The following is a 20,648-nucleotide window of genomic DNA, read 5'->3' on the forward strand; positions in this document are numbered from 1 at the left end:
AGTCATGTGTTGCTTTATTTAAAAAGCCATTTTCTAAGCCTTCATCCAATAAATGGTTTAATTGGTGCATGTAATTTAACTTGGGGTCTCTCTTTAGGACCATATAGTTGTTAGTATCCTTAAGTTGTCTCATTATTTCATTTTCATAATCTGTTTTATTTAATACAACTATACTCCCCCCTTTATCTGATTTCTTGATGACTATATTGGTATTCTCAGCTAATTCTTTTAGGGCCTCTCTCTCTTTTCTAGTTAAATTATTGTCATACTGGGAACTGTTGTCTCCGTTTAGTTTCTCCAAATCTTCAACTACTCTCTCTTGAAATTGTTCTAAGATGGTACCCCTTGATTGTATCGGGTAGAATGTAGATTTTGCCTTAAAGCCTATATGGGAATCTTTTTCCTCAGTGTTTGTTTGCTCACTTAATAGGCTCATTAATGTCTCTCTAGCACATGAATCTTGAAAATCTAGATGTGTTTCTGACATAGATTCCTCAGCTGTCTCATTTTCCTCTCTCACTGTTGTTACTTCTTGTGCATTAAAATAATGTTTTTTGAGAGTTACATTTCTGACCATCCTATTGACATCAACAATGGTATTAAATATATTAAATTTAGTTGGTACATAGTTCAAACCATAATTTAGTACCCTCTCTTGTGTTGTTGTCAATGGAGTGTCAGAAAGATTGATGACTATTGATGTATTATCTGCTCTGAGTTCTTTTGGCTCTCAGTTCATATCTGTTCATTTGCACTTGTTTGATTCTGTTTTCTCCTCCTATGGTTTGTTTCATAACTGGTATTACATCTCTCTGTATTTGCGGGGGAGCTGTGACTAAAAAAGCCTGGTCAAACTTGGTCCTAGCTGAATCAGCTTTATCTGCCTTTTGTGTTATAGCTGGATTTAATGCGTTCTTATTGGTTTGTTTATGACCTGTTTTGCTCCTAGCCCCCTGTGAATCCATGCTTGTTTTATCATGTGTATTTTGTTGTGCATTAGTTTGTATATTTGATGTATCTCTATTGTACTGATAATTATTATCTCCATTATTATCGTCAGTTGACTCTACATCTGTATCAGAGAACGTTACTTTCTTTTTGCCTTTATTCTTAGGATTCCCCTTATGTTGTCTGTAATTTCTTCTATTGTTTTTCCTATGTGAGTTAGTTCTTTCTCTTCTGTTCCAAACGTGTACTGTATTAGTCTTATAGTCAGTCCAGTCCCTTAAGAATTTTGTCTGCTTTATTTGTAAGACTTGTTCTGTGGATTTCTCTACTGTTTCAATGAGTGGTTCATCAAAACCTCTATATTCTAAGGATAATTGGTGATGTGATAAGTGTCTCTGTAACTGTGTGATTTTGGTTTTTATGTCTGTTAGGAGATTATATTTATGTGCTATGATCATGTACACATGCTATAGACAGAAATACACCTATTTAAATCACCCCCATATATATGTATGTATGTTTATATACACATGCTATAGACAGAAATAAACATATTTAAATCACCCCCATATACATGCATGTATGTTGATATACACATGGTATAGACAGAAATAAACATATTTAAATCACCCCCATATATATGTATGTAAGTTTATATACACATGCTATAGACAGAAATAAACATATTTAAATCACCCCCCATATATATATATGTATGTATGTTTATATACACATGTTGTAGACAGACACAAATTTAAACCACCCCCCATATATATGTATGTATGTTTATATATATATATATACATGCTGTAGACAGAAATACATATGGTTAACCACCCCCATATATATGTATGTATGTATGTTTATATACACATGCTGTTGACAGAAATACACATATTTAAACCACACCCATATATATGTATGTATGTTTATATACACATGTTTTAGACAGAAATACACATATTTAAACCACACCCATATATATGTATGTATGTTTATATACACATGCTGTAGACAGAAATACACATATTTAAACCACACCCATATATATGTATGTATGTTTATATACACATGCTGTAGACAGAAATACACATTTAAATGGCTTATTGAAGTCATATAAATGTGCTGGGCACTGTACCATATGCACTAGCCCTGATTCCATCACCTAAGAGTGGACTGGCAGGCAATTGCACCCTACCCCCTGGCTCAGTCCATCCCTGGCGCGCAATGTTAAAGCAACAGAGCAATAAGTTACTTGGTAATAGGTTGGAGTGCACAGTGTGTCAGAAAAAAAAAATCATTACAGCTGGTGGGTGGCTGGGGGGACAGTTAGAGAATGGTCTTTGGAGGTTAAAAAGACATGCTAAACTAATGCAGGTTATTCATCTATTAATAATGATTTTATTGTATGGACTACTTAAAAAAAAAAAAGTTTACTGTTCTTTTAAATGAGAACTGAGCAATGTGGCCATATGTTGTTTAAATGGCTTTCTAAATCCACTAAGCCTTTTGATTGCTTAATTGTAGTGATAATAAGGTTTTCAAGTACTTGTATACGAATCCCTTTTAAAGGCTTTTTGGATGGATTAAAGTAGGAGTTGGAAAACAGACCAATACCAATATATCTGACCTTTTGTAGTTGTTTTGTAGTTGTTTGATGTACCTCATAAAGTACTATAATTTACACATAATGTACTGATTGGGATTTGTGACAGCTCAGACTTTGGTAACAACATATTTGACCATGAAAACAAAAGCTTAGCTGGAATCCTTTTTTATAAACTCAAGCCCCAAAAATCCCTGTAAATAAATATTAATATATGTTAAAGAGATATAAAAAACACATTTTTTTCTTTCATGATTCAAAAAGAGAATGCAATTTTAAAGGGACAGTCAACACCAAAATGTTTGTTGTTTAAAAAGATAGATAATTCCTTTATTACCCATTCCACGGTTTTGCATAACCAACACTGTTATAATAATACACGTTTTACCTCTGTAATTACCTTGTATCTAAGCCTCTGCAAACTGCCCCCTTATTTCAGTTCTTTTGACAGACTTGCATTTTAGCCAATCAGTGCTCACTCCTAGGTAACTTCACGTGCGTGAGCTCAATGTTATTTATATGACACACATGAACTAACGCCCTCTAGTGGTGAAAACTATTAAAATGCATTCAGATTAGAGGCGGCCTTCAAGATCTAATAAATTAGCATATTAGCCTACCTAGGTTTAGCTTTCAACTAAGAATACCAAGAGAACAAAGCATAATTGGTGATAAAAGTAAATTGGAAAGTTGTTTAAAATAACATACCCTATCTGAATCATGAAAATTTATTTTGGACTTGACTGTCCCTTTAAGCAACTTTCTCATTTGTTCCTAGTATAAATTTTTCTATGTTCTCTTGGTATCTTCATTTTAAAAGCAGGAATGTAAGCTTAGAAGCCAGACAATTTTTGGTTCAGCACCCTGGATAGCGCTTGCTGATGGGTGGCTACATTTAGCCAACAATCAGCAAGCGCTACCCAGGTGCTGAACCAAAAATGGGTTTGATCCTAAGCTTACATTCCTGCTTTACAAATAAAGATACCAAGAGAACAAAGAAAAAGTGATAACACAGTAAATTAGAAATTTGTTTAAAAGTGCATGTTCTATCTGAATCACGAAAGAAACCATTTGGGTTTCATATCCCTTTAACAGAAAATGTTTTAGATGATGAAGTCAGTCATACATCTAGGAAACAACCCATTGATGAAATAAAGTCATATTAAAAATATTATTGATTTTTTGTTGTTGCTGTCTGCAGACCGTAGTTATGAATGACTGTTTTTCACTTTGTCTTTCTCAGTACACAGAAATAGGTGTTAAATTCTAGCTAAATTTGTTTTGTTTCTGTTTAAAGTGACATTCTTTTCTGGCATAATAATGTGTAATTTTTTTTTACACTTTATAGAAGTGCATTTCACTGTCAGCCCATGGTACAATTTTTTGGTCATTTTTATATAAATACATTTCAGAATTGAGTCTCACTATTGTGAAACTGCTATACTTTTGTAGGAAAATAACTAGTAATTAGTTTGAAGAAACTCTATAAAAGGCAATAATTAACCGAAAACAAGTTGAGTTGAGTTAAGTTTGAAGAACCAGAAAAACAGGTTGTAAATTGAACTAGTTCTTTTTTTCTGAGAAGCCATTCTTCAGATTTACAAACTTGTTTTAGGGGCAAATATTCTGCGTTTTGTGCTAACATTATCATTGTATTCTACATTATGTTTGTTTGTTTATTTATGTATTTGTTTATTCATTTATTGGGGTTTAAAAGATCTCTATTGTGTTTATATTCCACTGGACAGCAGCGCACAATAGAAAGCAAATTAGTATATTAAAGGGACAATGAACCGTTTGACATTGTAATATAAAATGTTTAACTATGTTTAGTAAAAATGTTTCCTTTATTTATATTGTGCTCTTTAATTTTTTCAATTCCACTGTATTTCTATAAAGTAAGGGGTGCTGCCATATTGGAACCCTAGTTTTCTCCTTATCTATCGTTTCCAGCGAGGGCAATTAGGGACAGATGTAAGACAATAAAACAGAGTATGCAAACAATAGGCTAGATTGCGAGTGGAGCTCTAGTTATCAATCCCGCTCATGTGCTAACTGGGCTCGACTTTGGCTGTTTGCGTTCATGCTTGCACGATAACCTGAAACATGCAAAAAAGCTGAAGTTACAATAGCACAACCGCATTAATGTATTCTCCCATAAACTTAAATGGAGAGAGAAAAGTGGGGGGAAAAAGGAACACCTAACAAGTCGCACAAACCCAATCACATTTTCTCAAGTGCGCTAATCGACATGAAATATTAGTATTTCACATTTCAATGTTCTTGACATAGATGAATATGTTCTATTTATTCAGAAATACACATTTCTACCTATATCTGATGTTTTTTTATAGTGAAATATATATATATATATACCTATAAATATATGTATATATATATATATATATATATATATATATATATATATATATATATATATATATATATGTAGAAAGTGTTGCTTGGGTGTTTCTTGATCTGCGCTGTGTATGTTGCAAATGGTTATTTTGCTCTAATTAGTTCCTCCTGATATATTTCAATGGCAGCTAGTTTCTGAATATTCCACCATCATCAAATGGAATGTGAAGGAAAAAGGTATGGAGTTGAGTTTCAGAGTTCAGCGCACATAGAATGGAGAAAAACAAAAACAAAACCAAATTATGGTGCAGTATGTCAGTACTAGGCAATCAAAAACTAAACGTGAGATTTAAATGTGCTCACCTTGTTTAACCTCAAACATGTGAGGCATGTTGGAAGCATGGAGGGGATGTAATCCCTATCTGTGGTAAAGATGTTTCCAGCTGGTATGCAGAAACTTTTAGCAGGTGGAAATCTTGATATCCCTGGAGTAGAAATATGTTGGTATTTCAGACAAACTTCTCCTCTCTGGAGTTAGGTAGAGACACTTTAATTCTTTTTGCTGGATTTCTTTCCTTGTTGCTGTTTATTTCTTTTCCCCTTCTTTATACTTGAAAAGTTGTCAAGTATAAAGAAGGGGAAATGAAATAAACAGCAATAAGCAACATTCTATGTGCGCTGAACTCTGAAACTCAACTCCATATATACATATAACATGGTAATGTGAAATATTTACATTAAATACATAATTAAACACTTTATTAAATATAGTGCTTTTACATGTTGTTTTAGCTACTTGACTGCAAAAGGCTCCAATGCGGAATTAAGGTAGGAAAAGTCCTATTGGCTGATCCAATCAGCCAATAGAATTGAAGTTCAATCCTATTGGCTGATCCAATCAGCCAATAGAATGCGAGCTCAATTCTATTGGCTGATAGAATTCTATCAGCCAATCGGAATTCAAAGGACACCATCTTGGATGACGTCATTTAAAGGAACCTTCATTCGTCGGGAGTCGTCGGAAGAAGAGGATGCTCCGCGTCGGCTGGCTTGAAGATGGACCCGCTCCGGATGGATGAAGATAGAAGATGCCGCCTGGATGAAGACTTCTGCCCATCTGGAGATCCTCTTCTGCCCGGATCGGATGAAGACTTCTGCCCCTCTGGAGGACCTCTTGTGCCCGGCTGGGTGAAGACGTCTCAAGGTAGGGTGATCTTCAAGGGGTTAGTGTTAGGTTTTATTAAGGGGGTATAGGGTGGGTTTTGGAGTAGGGTTGGGTGTGTGGGTGGTGGGTTTTAATGTTGGGGGATATTGTATTTTTTTTGTACAGGTAAAAGAGCTGATTACTTTGGGGCAATGCCCCGCAAAAAGCCCTTTTAAGGGCTATTTGTAATTTAGTATAGGGTAGGGATTTTTATTATTTTGGGAAGCTTTTCTATTTTATCAGGGGGATTAGATTGGGTGTAATTAGTTTAAAAATCTTGTAGTTATTTTATTATTTTCTGTAATTTTGTGGGGGGGGTTTCGTACTTTAGTTTATTTAATTTAAATGTAACTAATTGTAGTTAGTTTAGGTAATTAATTTAATTATAGTGTAGTGTTAGGTGTAATTGTAACTTAGGATTTATTAGGATTTATTTTACAGGTATATTTGTCTTTATTTTAACTAGGAAGTTATTAAATAGTTAATAACTATTTAATAACATTGTACCTAGTTAAAATAAATACAAAGTTGCCTGTAAAATAAAAATAAATCCTAAGACAGCTACAATGTAACTATTAGTTATATTGTAGCTAGCTTAGGTTTTTTTTATAGGTAAGTATTTAGTTTTAAATAGGAATAATTTATTTAATTGTAGTAATTTTAATTTATTTTATTTAAATTATATTTAAGTTAGGGGGGTGTTAGGGTTAGACTTAGGTTTAGGGGTTAATACATTTAATATAGTGGCGGCGACATTGGGGGCGGCAGATTAGGGGTTAATAAATGTAGGTAGGTGTCGGCGTTGTTAGGGACGGCAGATTAGGGGTTAATAAAATTTAACTAGTGTTTGTGAGGTGGGAGTGCGGCGGTTTAGGGGTTAATATATTTATTAAAGTGGCGGCTCTGTCCGGTCGGCAGATTAGGGGTTAAAAACTTTAGTTAATGTGATGTGGGGGGGGGCCTCGGTTTAGGGGTTAATAGGTAGTTTAAGGGTGTTAGTGTACTTTTTAGCACTTTAGTTAAGAGTTTTATGTTACGGCGTTAGTCCATAAAACTCTTAACTACTGACTTTTAAATGCGGTAGGAGTCTTGACAGGAGAGGGTCTAACACTCACTTTCTCCAAGACCCGTAATACCGGCGTTAGGCAAATCCCATTAAAAAGATAGGATACGCAATTGACGTAAGGGGATTTGCGGTATGCTCGAGTCGCGGAGAAAAAGTGAGCGGTACACCTGTACCTGCCAGACTCGTAATACCAGCGGGCGTTAAAAAGCAGCGTTGGGACCTCTCAACGCTGCTTTTTAACCCTAATGCAAGACTCGTAATCTAGCCGTTAGTTTCTAACATGGCTGCACAATTACTTTATAAAAAGTAAATTAATGTATAGAAACTAAACCTTTACACTCATATATTCAATATATTTAAAGGGACACTGAACCCAAATTTTTTCTTTTGTAATTCAGAAAGAGCATGCAATTTTAAGCAACTTTCTAATTTACTCCTATTATAAAATTTTATTCGTTCTCTTGCTATCATTATTTGAAAAAGAAGGCATCTACGCTTTTTTTTTGGTTTCAGTACTCTGGACAGCACTTTTTTATTGGTGGATGAATTTATCCACCAATCAGCACGGACAACCTAGGTTGTTCACCAAAAATGGGCCGGCATCTAAACTTACATTCTTGCATTTCAAATAAAGATACCAAGAGAATGAAGAAAATTTGATAATAGAAGTAAATTAGAAAGTTGCTTAAAATTTCATGCTCAATCTGAATCACAAAATAATTTTTTTGGGTACAGTGTCCCTTTAATATAATTTAAAAAATTATATACAAACTATTCTCAGACTAATCTTTCATTTTAATAAATCATTTTATAAAGTATTTATTTAATGTTTAATATCATTTTAGGTTGCACATTTCTGAGGGATAATGATTACCATCATTCATCAGCATTTTCATTTGCAAAGTGCAGCCAAATTCCATGGCGTTTGGGTACATGAGTAGGGGTGTAATAGAGCTCTGATTCATAGTAAGAAAATACAGATACATAACACTGAGTAAACAAAATAAGTGAATTCACTAGATGGAGGGCATACTCTGACGAGCTTACAATCTATAGGAATTATTTAAGTCTGAAATAAGTGTTAGTAAATTGTGCAGGTAGCTTGTTTTGCTTATAAAATTGGTAACACAGCACTTTTTGACATTTAGTATTGCTAGTCTGAATGAGATGCAGTAATGCTTGATTACGGTAATTGGTTTTACATTTATGGCATTATACCATTTACATGTTTTGTAGTATGAACATCTTTTGATGTCAGTCAAGGTCAGTGCGAAAACTGCAATCTGTCTATTTCTTCTAAGTCAATATTTTTTAAAAAGTGTTCTACATACATAGAATTATTAAAAATGACTTAAAGGGACACTCAAGTCAAAATTAAAGGGACTCTAAACCTATTTTTTTCATGATTCAGGTAGAGAATACAATTTTAAACAACATTCCAATTTACTTCTATTATCTTATTTGCTTCATTCTTTAGATATCCTTTGTTGAAGAAGTATCAATGCGCATGCGTGAGCCAATTACATAAGGCATCTATGTGCAGACACCAATCAGCAGCTACTGAGCCTATCTAGATATGCTTTTCAACAAAGGATATAAAGAGAATGAAGCAAATTAGATACTAGAAGTAAATTGGAAAGTGGTATGCTCTTTCTAAATCATGAAAGAAAAACTTTGGGTTTGTCCCTTTAAACTTTTAAACTTTCATTATTGAAATAGAGCATGCAATTTTAAACAACTTGCCAATTTACTTTCATTAAAGGTACAGTCTAGGCCAAAATAAACTTTCATGATTCAGATAGATCATGTAATTTTAAACAATTTTCCAATTTACTTTTATCACCAATTTTGCTTTGTTATCTTGGTATTCTTAGTTGAAAGCTTAACCTAGGAGGTTCATATGCTAATTTCTTAGAACAGTTTTTCACCACTAGAGGGTGTTAGTTCACGTATTTCATATAGATAACACTGTGCTCGTGCACGAGAAGTTATCTGGGAGCAGGCACTGATTGGCTAGACTGCAAGTCTGTCAAAAGAACTGAAAAAAGGGGCAGTTTGCAGAGGCTTAGATACAAGATAATCACAGAGGTTAAAAGTATATTATTATAAATGTGTTAGTTATGCAAAACTGGGAAATGGGTAATAAAGGGATTATCTATCTTTTAAAACAATAAAAATTCTGGTGTAGACTGTCCCTTTAACAAAATGTGCACAGTCTTTTTATATTTACACTTTTTGACTCACCAGATCCTACTGAGCATGTGCAAGAATTTACAGAATATACGTATATATGCACTTGTGATTGGCTGATGATTGTCACATGATACAGGGTGAGTGGCAATAGACATAATTTTGAAATTTGTCAGAAGAAATCTATTACTCATTTGAAGTTAAGACTAAGGGGCCGATTTATCAAGCCCCATATGCATCACTATGCATTTGTTTCTGCGCAAACTTTCAGGCTTTCGGCATTTATTGATGTGCGACAGACATGATCCGCTACAGTCCGCACATTGTTAAATCGGCCCCCATGTGCTACTGCTATTGTATTGTCTTTGTTTTTGATGCATTTGTTTATTATGAAAATCTGTTGTATTTACTGGTCCTTTAACATGTTGGAATCTGATGAACAGAGAAAAAGTGTTTGAATTACTTTTCCATACATTTTACCCTGTCTCAAGGCTCTGTGGTGTATCTCATGTGTTGTGTTAAGATAATGGATGGTTCCTAAACTATTCAGTGGGATTTCAAACCAATGTACAGTGATTTATGTGATTCAATCATGTACAGTGATGTACTCTGCACACAGAGATGGCTCCAGGGGAAGCTATTTGGACAGCAGGGGCGCGATCCAATATAGATCGCAGTTTGCGGCGCAAGCGAGGGAACCAGCGTCGCCCGCAGATTCAGCTCGCAACTCGAGCTATCCCATATAAGTCGCCGTCAGATGCTAACGTGCTGTAAGTCTGACAAACCAGCGATGTCCAGAAATCTGCGCAAGTACAAATTTCTGGCGTCGCCAGTGACTTGCGCCACGTTAGAAACTGCCGGCGCCTATAAAACCTGACTAAAGTCTAAAACACCCGCACTGTCTAACACGCCTCCCTAACATAGCCCGCACTGTCTAACACGCCTCCCTAACATAGCCCGACACGTCTAACCCTCTATCCGCTATCCCCCCTCACTAGCCTAACAATAAAAAAGCTATTAACCCCTAAACCGCCGCTCCCGTACCCCGCCGCCAGCTATATTATATCTATAACCCCCTAAAGTGAGCCCCTAACACCGCCGCCATCTATATTAAAATTATTAACCCCTAATGTAAGCCCCTTACACCGCCGCCATCTCTATTAAAATGATTAACCCCTAATTTAATCTACCTACCCCGCCGCCAGCTATATTATCTATATTAACCCTAAGTATATTATAGTTAATATAGGTATTACATTATATATATTAACTATATTAACCCTAATTATATTAGGGTTAATATAGTTACTATAGTATTTATATTAACTATATTAACTCTATCTAACCCTAACACCCCTAACTAAATTTATATTAAATTAATCTAATTCATTTATAAACTAAAATATTCCTATTTAAATCTAAATACTTACCTATAAAATAAACCCTAAGATAGCTACAATATAATTAATAATTACATTGTAGCTATGTTAGGGTTAATATTTATTTTACAGGTAAATTGTTAATTATTTTAACTAGGTATAATAGATATTAAATAGTTATTAACTATTTAATATCTACCTAGTTAAAATAATTACCCAATTACCTGTAAAATAAATCCTAACCTAAGTTACAATCAGAATGCGGAACAGCCAATAGAATGCGAGCTCAATCTGATTGGCTGATTGGATCAGCCAATCGGATTGAACTTGAATCTGATTGGCTGATTCAATCAGCCAATCAGATTTTTCTAACTTAATTCCGATTGGCTGATAGAATCCTATCAGCCAATCGGAATTCGGCGGACGCCATCTTGGATGACGTCATTTAAAGGTACCTCATTCGTAGTACAGCAGTCGGCCGGGATGGATGCTCCGCGGTGGCGGAGCGAAGAAAGAAGATTGAAGATGCCGCCGGAAGAATGAAGACTTTGCTGCCGCTTGGAGGAAGACGTCGCCGGAGGAAGAATTCTTCTTTGCCGCTTGGAGGAAGACATCGCCGGAGGAAGAATTCTTCTTTGCCGCTTGGAGGAAGACATCGCCCGGATCGGATCAGGAGTTCGGCCCGGTGTGGTGAAGACAAGGTAAGGAGATCTTCAGGGGGGTAGTGTTAGGCTTTTTTAAGGGGGGTTTGGGTGATTTTAGAATAGGGGTATGTGGGTGGTGGGTTGTAATGGGGGGGGGGATTGTATTTGTTGTATGCAAAAGAGCTGAATTCTTTGGGGCATGCCCCACAAAAGGCCCTTTTAAGGGCTGGTAAGGTAAAGAGCTTTGAAATTTGTTTAATTTAGAATAGGGCAGGGAATTTTTTTTTATTTTGGGGGTTTATTATTTTATTAGGGGGCTTAGAATAGGTGTAATTAGCTTAAAAATCTTGTAATCTTTTTTTTATTTTTTGTAATTTAGTGTTTGTTTTTTTTTGTAATTTAGTTTAGTTAATTTAATTGTATTTTTAGATAGATGTTTGTAGTTTATTAAATTTATTGATAGTGTAGGTGTATTTGTAACTTAGGTTAGGATTTATTTTACAGGTAATTGGGTAATTATTTTAACTAGGTAGATATTAAATAGTTAATAACTATTTAATATCTATTATACCTAGTTAAAATAATTAACAATTTACCTGTAAAATAAATATTAACCCTAACATAGCTATAATGTAATTATTAATTATATTGTAGCTATCTTAGGGTTTATTTTATAGGTAAGTATTTAGATTTAAATAGGAATATTTTAGTTTATAAATGAATTAGATTAATTTAATATAAATTTAGTTAGGGGTGTTAGGGTTAGATAGAGTTAATATAGTTAATATAAATACTATAGTAACTATATTAACCCTAATATAATTAGGGTTAATATAGTTAATATATATAATGTAATACCTATATTAACTATAATATACTTAGGGTTAATATAGATAATATAGCTGGCGGCGGGGTAGGTAGATTAAATTAGGGGTTAATCATTTTAATAGAGATGGCGGCGGTGTAAGGGGCTTACATTAGGGGTTAATAATATTAATATAGCTGGCGGCGGTATAGGGGGATTAGATTAGGGGTTAATAATTTTTAAATAGGTGGCGGCGGTGTAAGGGGTCAGATTAGGGGATAGATAAGGTAGATGGCGGCGGTTTTAGGGGCTCACAGTAGGGGGTTAGTTTATGTAGATGGCAGCGGGGTCCGGGAGCGGCGGTTTAGGGGTTAATAACTTTATTAGGGATTTCGGGGGGGGGGGGGGGGATCGCGGTTGACAGGTAGATAGACATTGCGCATGCGTTAGGTGTTAGGTTTATTTTAGAAGATCGCGGTTGACAGGGAGATAGACATTGCGCATGCGTTAGGTGTTAGGTTTATTTTAGCAGCCAGTTTAGGAAGTTACGGGTCTCCAATAGTCAGCGTAAGGCTTCTTACGGCTGCTTTTTGTGGCGAGGTGAAAATGGAGTAAGTTTTCTCCATTTTCGCCACGTAAGTCCTTACGCTGCATATTGGATACCAAACTGCGCGGGTTTGGTATACCTGCCTATGGCCCAAAAAACTACGGGCGACGGCAGAAATATACGCGCGTAACTTCTAGGTTACGCCGTATATGTGATACCAAACCCGCGCAAATATTGGCGTCGCCGGCTTTTGCGGCGACGATTTTTATCGGATCGACCCCCTGGACGGAGTTTGTGGCAGTGTAGAAATCTAGAAAAGTTTAGTTGTGTATTCCACTAGGATTTCTTAAAAACAGAATGACTAAAAGGAGCAGAAACCACTATGAGATTGTAATATTAAAATTGTAAAAACAAATTTACTTATATTTATTTTATTTTGCTACCTTAAATTGTAATCTAAACGGGCATGTTACCCAAATGCTAAATCACTTGAAAGTTATGCAGCATGTCTATAAAAAAGCTTACTAAAAATATCACATACACATCTCTATGTAAAAACAGTATTTTACCTCAAAACATCCTCAGTAGCTGCATCCTATTGTACAAGGATCAATCAGGATGCTTGTCCTGGGACTTGCAAGACAGCTGCATTTGGCATGTGCAGTCACAGTCAAATTATTTTTCAACTTAATTTAAGGAAGTTTAATATGAAATCTTGTGAGATTTTTCACAGTAAAAGCAAAGTGTGAACTCAGAACTGATAAAGCAGATTGGATCGGGCGGAGCGTGCGGGCGTGCTGAATGGCCGCACTTTGTTAGAGCTCCTGAAACGGCGGCGGTGGAGCTTCCTCACAGATGAATATATACAGCCAGGAGTGATCTGATTTCTACCGTGGCATGAGGGTAAAGCACACGGGGACCTCCGGACTGATTTTCTGAGCCGTGATTACGGCGGAACAGCTGTTTGGGCTCCCGACCCGTAAAGGAGGCCGCATCTGAAGCCTGCTCATGCGTTCTGGTGACGAACGCTGGAAAAAGCCTTTCCTCAGAAAACTGCAGGACTATCATAGTAACAGGGTAAGCAGTGCCACGTTGGGATAATGGAGAGCAAAAACGAGTGATTAACAGCATAATGCCAAATACCAAAATGCTCTAAAAGCTCTTGAAGGCCCAAAAAAACGCCCCCAGCTTCTAACACAGAGATAATTTAATGCAACCCAGGGGCAAGAGGTGTTGTATACACAAACTACTGTACAGCCTATGTTTTGACTTAATGTCATAAAGAAAGATATACCTTAATCCCAGTGACATCTCAGTGATAGACTTGCAACATTATACACCAGGAAAGTTCAATTTCATTGTAAAAGAGCAAAAGCCTGTACCTGTTTTGTCAGCATGGCGGTACGCAGAAACACCAAGAATGATAAGACACTAAAGACAACTTTGGTTTCTGGAACAGTGAATACCTTCTTTAAAAGCTCAGATCACAAAAAGAAAAAACCTGAGATATCTCAAGCTTGCAGTGAGGAAGAGGATTTATCTGATAATCCGGACACAGTTCAATCAGCAGCATCCCCCCCTCACACTCAGCACCATAGTGAAGATGGCCCAGTCACACTAAAAGTTATGGAGGCCCTCATTAACCAGGTCAAATCCTGTATTAAATCAGAATGTGCTGCCCTCAAGAAAGATATAAACGATCTAGGGTGTAGAGTCGAATCCCTTGAGGATCACACTGAAGAGATCACTAGAGATGTCTCTGAAATGTCACGCACTATAGACAGTCAACAGCAGCAGATTTCGGACCTAGAGAATAAAATAGACGATATTGAAAATAGAACAAGGAGAAATAATCTTCGGATCCGAGGAATCCCTGAATCCGTGAAAAATGATGATATATCTGAACACCTACAAAATCTTCTACAGTCCCTAGCCATCTCTAACCAGAGAGTGATTGATGTTATACCTATCGAGAGAGCACACAGGTCTCTTAGGCCTAAACCGAATGAAAATCAGCCCCCAAGGGATATAATAGTGTGCTTCTCGAGCTACAGGGATAGAGAAAAGATATTTCAAATGGCAAGATCACAACCTACATTTTCCTTTCAAGGTGCGAAAATTCAAATTTTTCAAGATTTATCGACCAGAACGCTGTTATTGAGAAAAGAATTTGCACTCTTCACTGCCCATCTGCGCTCCCTAAAAATTCCTTATAGGTGGGGATTCCCAGTATCACTACAAATCATCAAAAATGGCAAAAGATTTGAATGCACCTCTACAGAGGATATTAATGATTTCTGCCAACTTTTGGATATTCCGGCTCCTGAGGCCGCAGCCCCTGGACCCTCCAAAGCTTCAACTCCTTTACCAAGGCCACAGCGGAGACTTTGGTCTGAAATCATTGGTAAACAACAGCGTAAGAAGATTTGCACAGCTATTGCAGCTCAGATGGACTCTGCTTTGGCTGTCACTACATGACCCGATACCCAAGAGTTTGTGAGTATATGGCTGTACACACACCCTACAGGGTGATACCTTGTTCTATTTCACTTTGACTTTTAACGAAACTGACTATGCATAATCTCGCACCACAGATCCTATTTCTGAGCGCGCTTATGCTGTTTGAACTTATTGAGACTTTTGACTTGCAAAAATCAAGTTATTTCCCAAAAAAGCTTATAAATGCTGGTTTATTCTCATGTCACAATGGTTTGATATACAATGCTCAATGTTCTATTATTTTATTATTTGTATGTCATGCATAAGGTTTGACGTTTTACTGTTTAAATTATGTTTGTTTGTTTTTTTCTTCTTCTTATTGTCTCTGGTCTCGAACATGCACTTGATAATACCAGGTCTGACGGGGCGGCTCCACCGGGCCGTACCTTCCCCCATTTCCCTCTCTTTCTCAGCTTCTCACTAGCTGTCTGTTCCCCCTAACTCTCTTCCCTCGTACCCTCTGCCCCTGCTGGCAGAGGACTACAGATACCGGTCCACTTTCACCCTACACCAATCTTACTCTCCCCCCTTCCCCTCCTCCCTCATCCCTCCTTTCCTTGTTCCCCTTCCTTCTCCCCCCCTCTCCCTCTTCTTACTGTATCACTTCAGTATATCCTTGGACACAGTTATTCCAAATTGTTCTGTTTCTTTGTTTTAGAGTTATATATTCTGGTTTTATATATTTGTACTCTCTGACACCTAAACTCCCATACACACGACACAAGTGACCAGTACGTCTTGGTTTCCCTTTCTTTATAAGTCCCAGACAACATATACATGTCAATACCAAAACAATCTAGTCAGTTTAAGCTAGCTACGCAAAATGTTAAAGGTTTTCTCTCACCACAAAAGCGCTCAATAGCCTTCCACGATTTCTATAAAAAAAGAGTGGACATTATCATGATTCAGGAGACGCACTTTAAAAAATCAAATGAACCCATCCTTTCGAAACTCCATTATGACCAGCATTTTTTGTGCTCAGGCCCGACTAGACATAATGGGGTTTGTATATCTTTTAGAAAAGGTACGTCTTTTGAACTACTTACTAAATATCTTGACAAAGAGGGTCGTTTTCTTGTTTTGGTGGGGCTATACTTTGGTAGACCTATAACTCTAGCTAACATTTATGCCCCAAACTGCCCTAAACCTCCCTTCTTCCATAGGGTGATAAACCAGATACTTGATATTGCAAAGGGACCCATCTTCTTAGGGGGCGACTTAAACTTCCCCATTAATCCTGCATTAGACACGTCCTCAGGCAGATCATATATCAGGAACACCCAGATAAAAGCCAACTGGCGAGCAATATGCTCTATCCCCTTCTTTGACTCTTGGAGAACTACCCACCCATCCACTAAAGATTTCTCCTTTTTTTCTAACCCACAACACACTTACACACGTATCGATTATATCTTCTGTGAACAAAGTATGCTTCCCTCCCTTGTTGACTCAAGACTATACCATACTACATGGTCTGACCATAGCATGGTCTGTTCCTCCTTTATTTGGACCTCTAAGCCAGGCTTCCAACAACGTTGGAAACTAAATGATCAGATTTTCTTAGACCCCTTAATAGTCACCGATATAGCAGAGAAAACCACAGAGTATTTCTCTTTCAACAATCATCTAGACACATCCGCAATAACTAATTGGGAGGCATATAAGTGTTTCATAAGGGGGGTGATTATGGGTCACACGCATAGGCAACGCAAACAGCGTGCTGCTCAATTTGCTTCTCTGACCTCAGAGTTTAATAACTGTGAAAAAGAGCTGAAAAGAAACCCCCAGTCACAATCTCTACTAGCGAGATCACAACTAGCCAGGGAAGCTTTAAACCAATATTTAATACAAAATGCACATATGAGAGCTATCACATCTGAGTCCAAGTTTTTCATTGAAAACAATAAGGCCGGGCGCTTACTGGCGAGATCCTTACGTAAAAAGCGATATAAAACACATATCACTAAGATTATAGACTCCTCGGGCGTCGCCCACTCTGATAACACTGAAATCGCTAATCAGTTTGCACAATACTACACCTCCCTGTATAACATTCCCTCCTTAAGTCCAGAAGATAAGCAGCAGCGAATAAATTCGTATCTTGATCAGACCCAGCTCCCTAGGCTTTCTGATACCGATATAGAAAATCTAGACAAACAGTTTACTTTACAGGAGTTATTACTAGCCATTAAAGACTTACCACAAGGAAAAGCACCTGGCCCAGACGGATTCACACCTAAATTTTATCACCTCTTCAAACCCCTTCTTAGCCCCCACCTACTGGAGATGTACACCTCTATTGACCAGATTAATCAACTTCCGACAAAATTACTAGAAGCCACAATCTCGGTGATACCCAAACCGGGCAAGCCACCAGAGAAAGTAACTAATTACCGTCCCATATCGTTAATAAATATCGATATCAAACTATATGCCAAATTGTTAGCCACGAGAATTAGCAAATTCCTTCCCTTTCTAGTGCACCCCGATCAGGTCGGTTTCATCCCTGGAAGGGAAGCTAAGGAGAATACCATTAGAGTCCTGCATACCCTCTCAAGCTCTTCTGCCTCCAAGACACCCTTGATGCTTCTCTCTATAGATGCCGAGAAGGCCTTTGACAGGGTGGACTGGGACTTTCTGTGGTCCATCCTGTCAAAGTTTGGGTTTTCATGTACAATGATATCACGCATACAAGCCCTCTATAGTAACCCAACAGCTTTTGTCATGATCAACGGCACACTCTCCCAGGAAATCCCCATAAAAAACGGCACACGGCAGGGATGCCCTCTCTCGCCCCTACTATTTGCCTTGGCTGTAGAGGCGTTTGCCTCTAGAATACGGTGTAATCATAATATACAGGGCGTCCCCTTTGGTGGTCTATTGCAGAAATGTCTCCTATACGCAGATGATGTTATATTTACCCTGCGCTCACCTCTCACCTCAGTCCCGGCCCTACTGGGAGAACTGGAGGAGTATGGAACGGTTTCTAATCCTATCACTGTATCTCAATGATGAAGAAACACACTTTATCAAAACATACACTTCTTTCCAGATAGCCAAGAAAATAAGGTATCTAGGCATCGACATATCAGCAACACAAACTGAACTATTCTCCCTTAATTATACCCCTTTGCAAGACGAAACCAATAAATTGTTGGAATCCTGGCACAAACAGGGTCGGCTTTCTTGGACGGGACGTATAAATGCAATAAAAATGAGTATTATTCCTAAATTTTTATACCTCTTTCAAGTACTCCCAATAGACATCCCTACACAATTTCTTATACGGCAACAAAAAAAATTTGACCAGTTTATCTGGTCGCACAAAAGATCTAGAGTGGCCAGAGAAACACTATTTCTAGATAGAGAAGATGGTGGACTGGGAGCACCTAACTTGATAAACTATTATAGAGCGACACACCTAGCACGCATTGTGGCCTGGAAACATTCCCCTTCTGAAAAACCCTGGGTGCAAATGGAAACCTACCTAGCAGGTGGAATTAACCTAGGTGATCAATGTTGGACTCCACCAAAGCTGAGACCCTTAGAGATTTGGAATGACTATTTCATAGCAACCACTATCCGCACATGGGATAAACTACTGGCTAGAGATAGCCTGATATCTACGCAGATATCCCCCCTCACCCCTCTACTAAATAACTCCCTTTTCTTAAAATCCCAGACTATCCAAACACCTTTGATCGCAGGTTCCCCTTCTAATATACCAGCACATATTCTCCTTCATGGCGGGTTGATACGTACACAAGCAGAGATAGGTCAATTGCTAGGCCCACCGTTTCATATGTGGTTCCCTTATTTCCAAGTCAGACATGCCATATTCAATAGCCCACACAAAGCAACCCTTACCAGACCCCTAACCCCCTTTGAGTCACTGTGTACGTCCCCTTCTATTAAAAGCTCTCATATCTCAATAGTTTACAAATTACTTAGAGGATCTTTTCCCTCTAAAAAACCTACATTTATTGATAAATGGGAAAGAGAGCTTGGCATAAACCTACCTGATACTCACTGGAGTCGTATTTTCAGGGAAAATAAAAAGGCTTCCCTTTCACTAACTTTAATAGAAATGAACTTCAAGCTAATGTCAAGATGGTATTTAACACCTCGCCGTCTTCACAGTATTTACCCTAACTCATCCCCCTATTGCTGGAGACACTGCGGCGAGATTGGCACTCTTTCCCATACATGGTGGTCCTGTCCACTCTTACAGACATACTGGAAGGCTGTTGGCGATAAACTCACGAAAACTATAGGAAACATTACCAAACTTACAATTACTATGGTCCTTTTGGGTGATATACCAAAAACACCATGTCTATATAGGAAGAAGCTTTTGCAGATTATGCTTAACTGTGCTAGACGTCTGATACCCAGGTTTTGGAAAAAAGATATAGTTCCATCATATGAGATGTGGATGAGAGAAGTTAATCATATTTTAGAATTGGAGAAAATCCATTACACTTACGTTGGTAAAAAGGACTTCATTGCAGATGTGATATTTCTTTGGGAACAAGATTTATGCTAATTACACTAAGCTGAACCGTACTAAGGTGCTGGTTGTGTTAATTGATTATACCAGAATGTACTGTGATCATATGCTCCTGTCTTTTATTTGTACTAATGTTCTTATTTATGTTAGTTGTTGAGTTTTACTTGTAAAAGAAATTTCCTTCTACTGTATGATTTTGTAACTGTAATATTTGCGATTTCAATAAAAAAGATTTATCGTAAAAAAAAAAAAGCAGATTGGATCGATTTTCTAATTTGACGCATGCAAAAAGCAGAATTTGGAATATTGTGACCGTATTAACAATAGAGAGCGAAAAGTGGAAAATAGAGCAAACAAACAATTTCTTAACGACCAGCAATGTACAAAGTACATTATGGTCGGTTTAAGGTTAAATATAATTTTGATGTGTTCTGGGCAATTTTTAATTGAGCATAACAGTTAGCCAGAGCTCTGAAGTCAAGCTATCCTGACGCACGTTAAATTTGATTGCACTCAATTGAATGCATTTACTTTTAACCTGTAATATGCGCACTACTTCCAATGTCCAAAGAGCCACGATAAAGCCCTTTGGCTCCCACACAACAGTTAGCGCACCACTTGTAATCTAGCCCCTACTTTGCAGATGACAGTAAAAAGATTAGCTAAAAGATAACTGCGCAAAGAACACCAATTCCAGTGAGAGGAAGAAATTTGAAGGAAAACATCTTCCTTTTTACTTAAAGATATTTACACGATATTGTCTAGTCAGCATTTTATAGATATTCTGCATTAAGCCAGAATAGTGTGGCTTTTACCGTTCTGAAAACTGAAAGTGAACCCTGCAGGCTTCACAAGCTAAAAGAGACAGTCAACTCAAAAAAACGTATTGTTT

The sequence above is a fragment of the Bombina bombina genome, chromosome 5 (genome assembly GCF_027579735.1).
Source record: "Bombina bombina isolate aBomBom1 chromosome 5, aBomBom1.pri, whole genome shotgun sequence".
Taxonomy (NCBI): domain Eukaryota; kingdom Metazoa; phylum Chordata; class Amphibia; order Anura; family Bombinatoridae; genus Bombina; species Bombina bombina.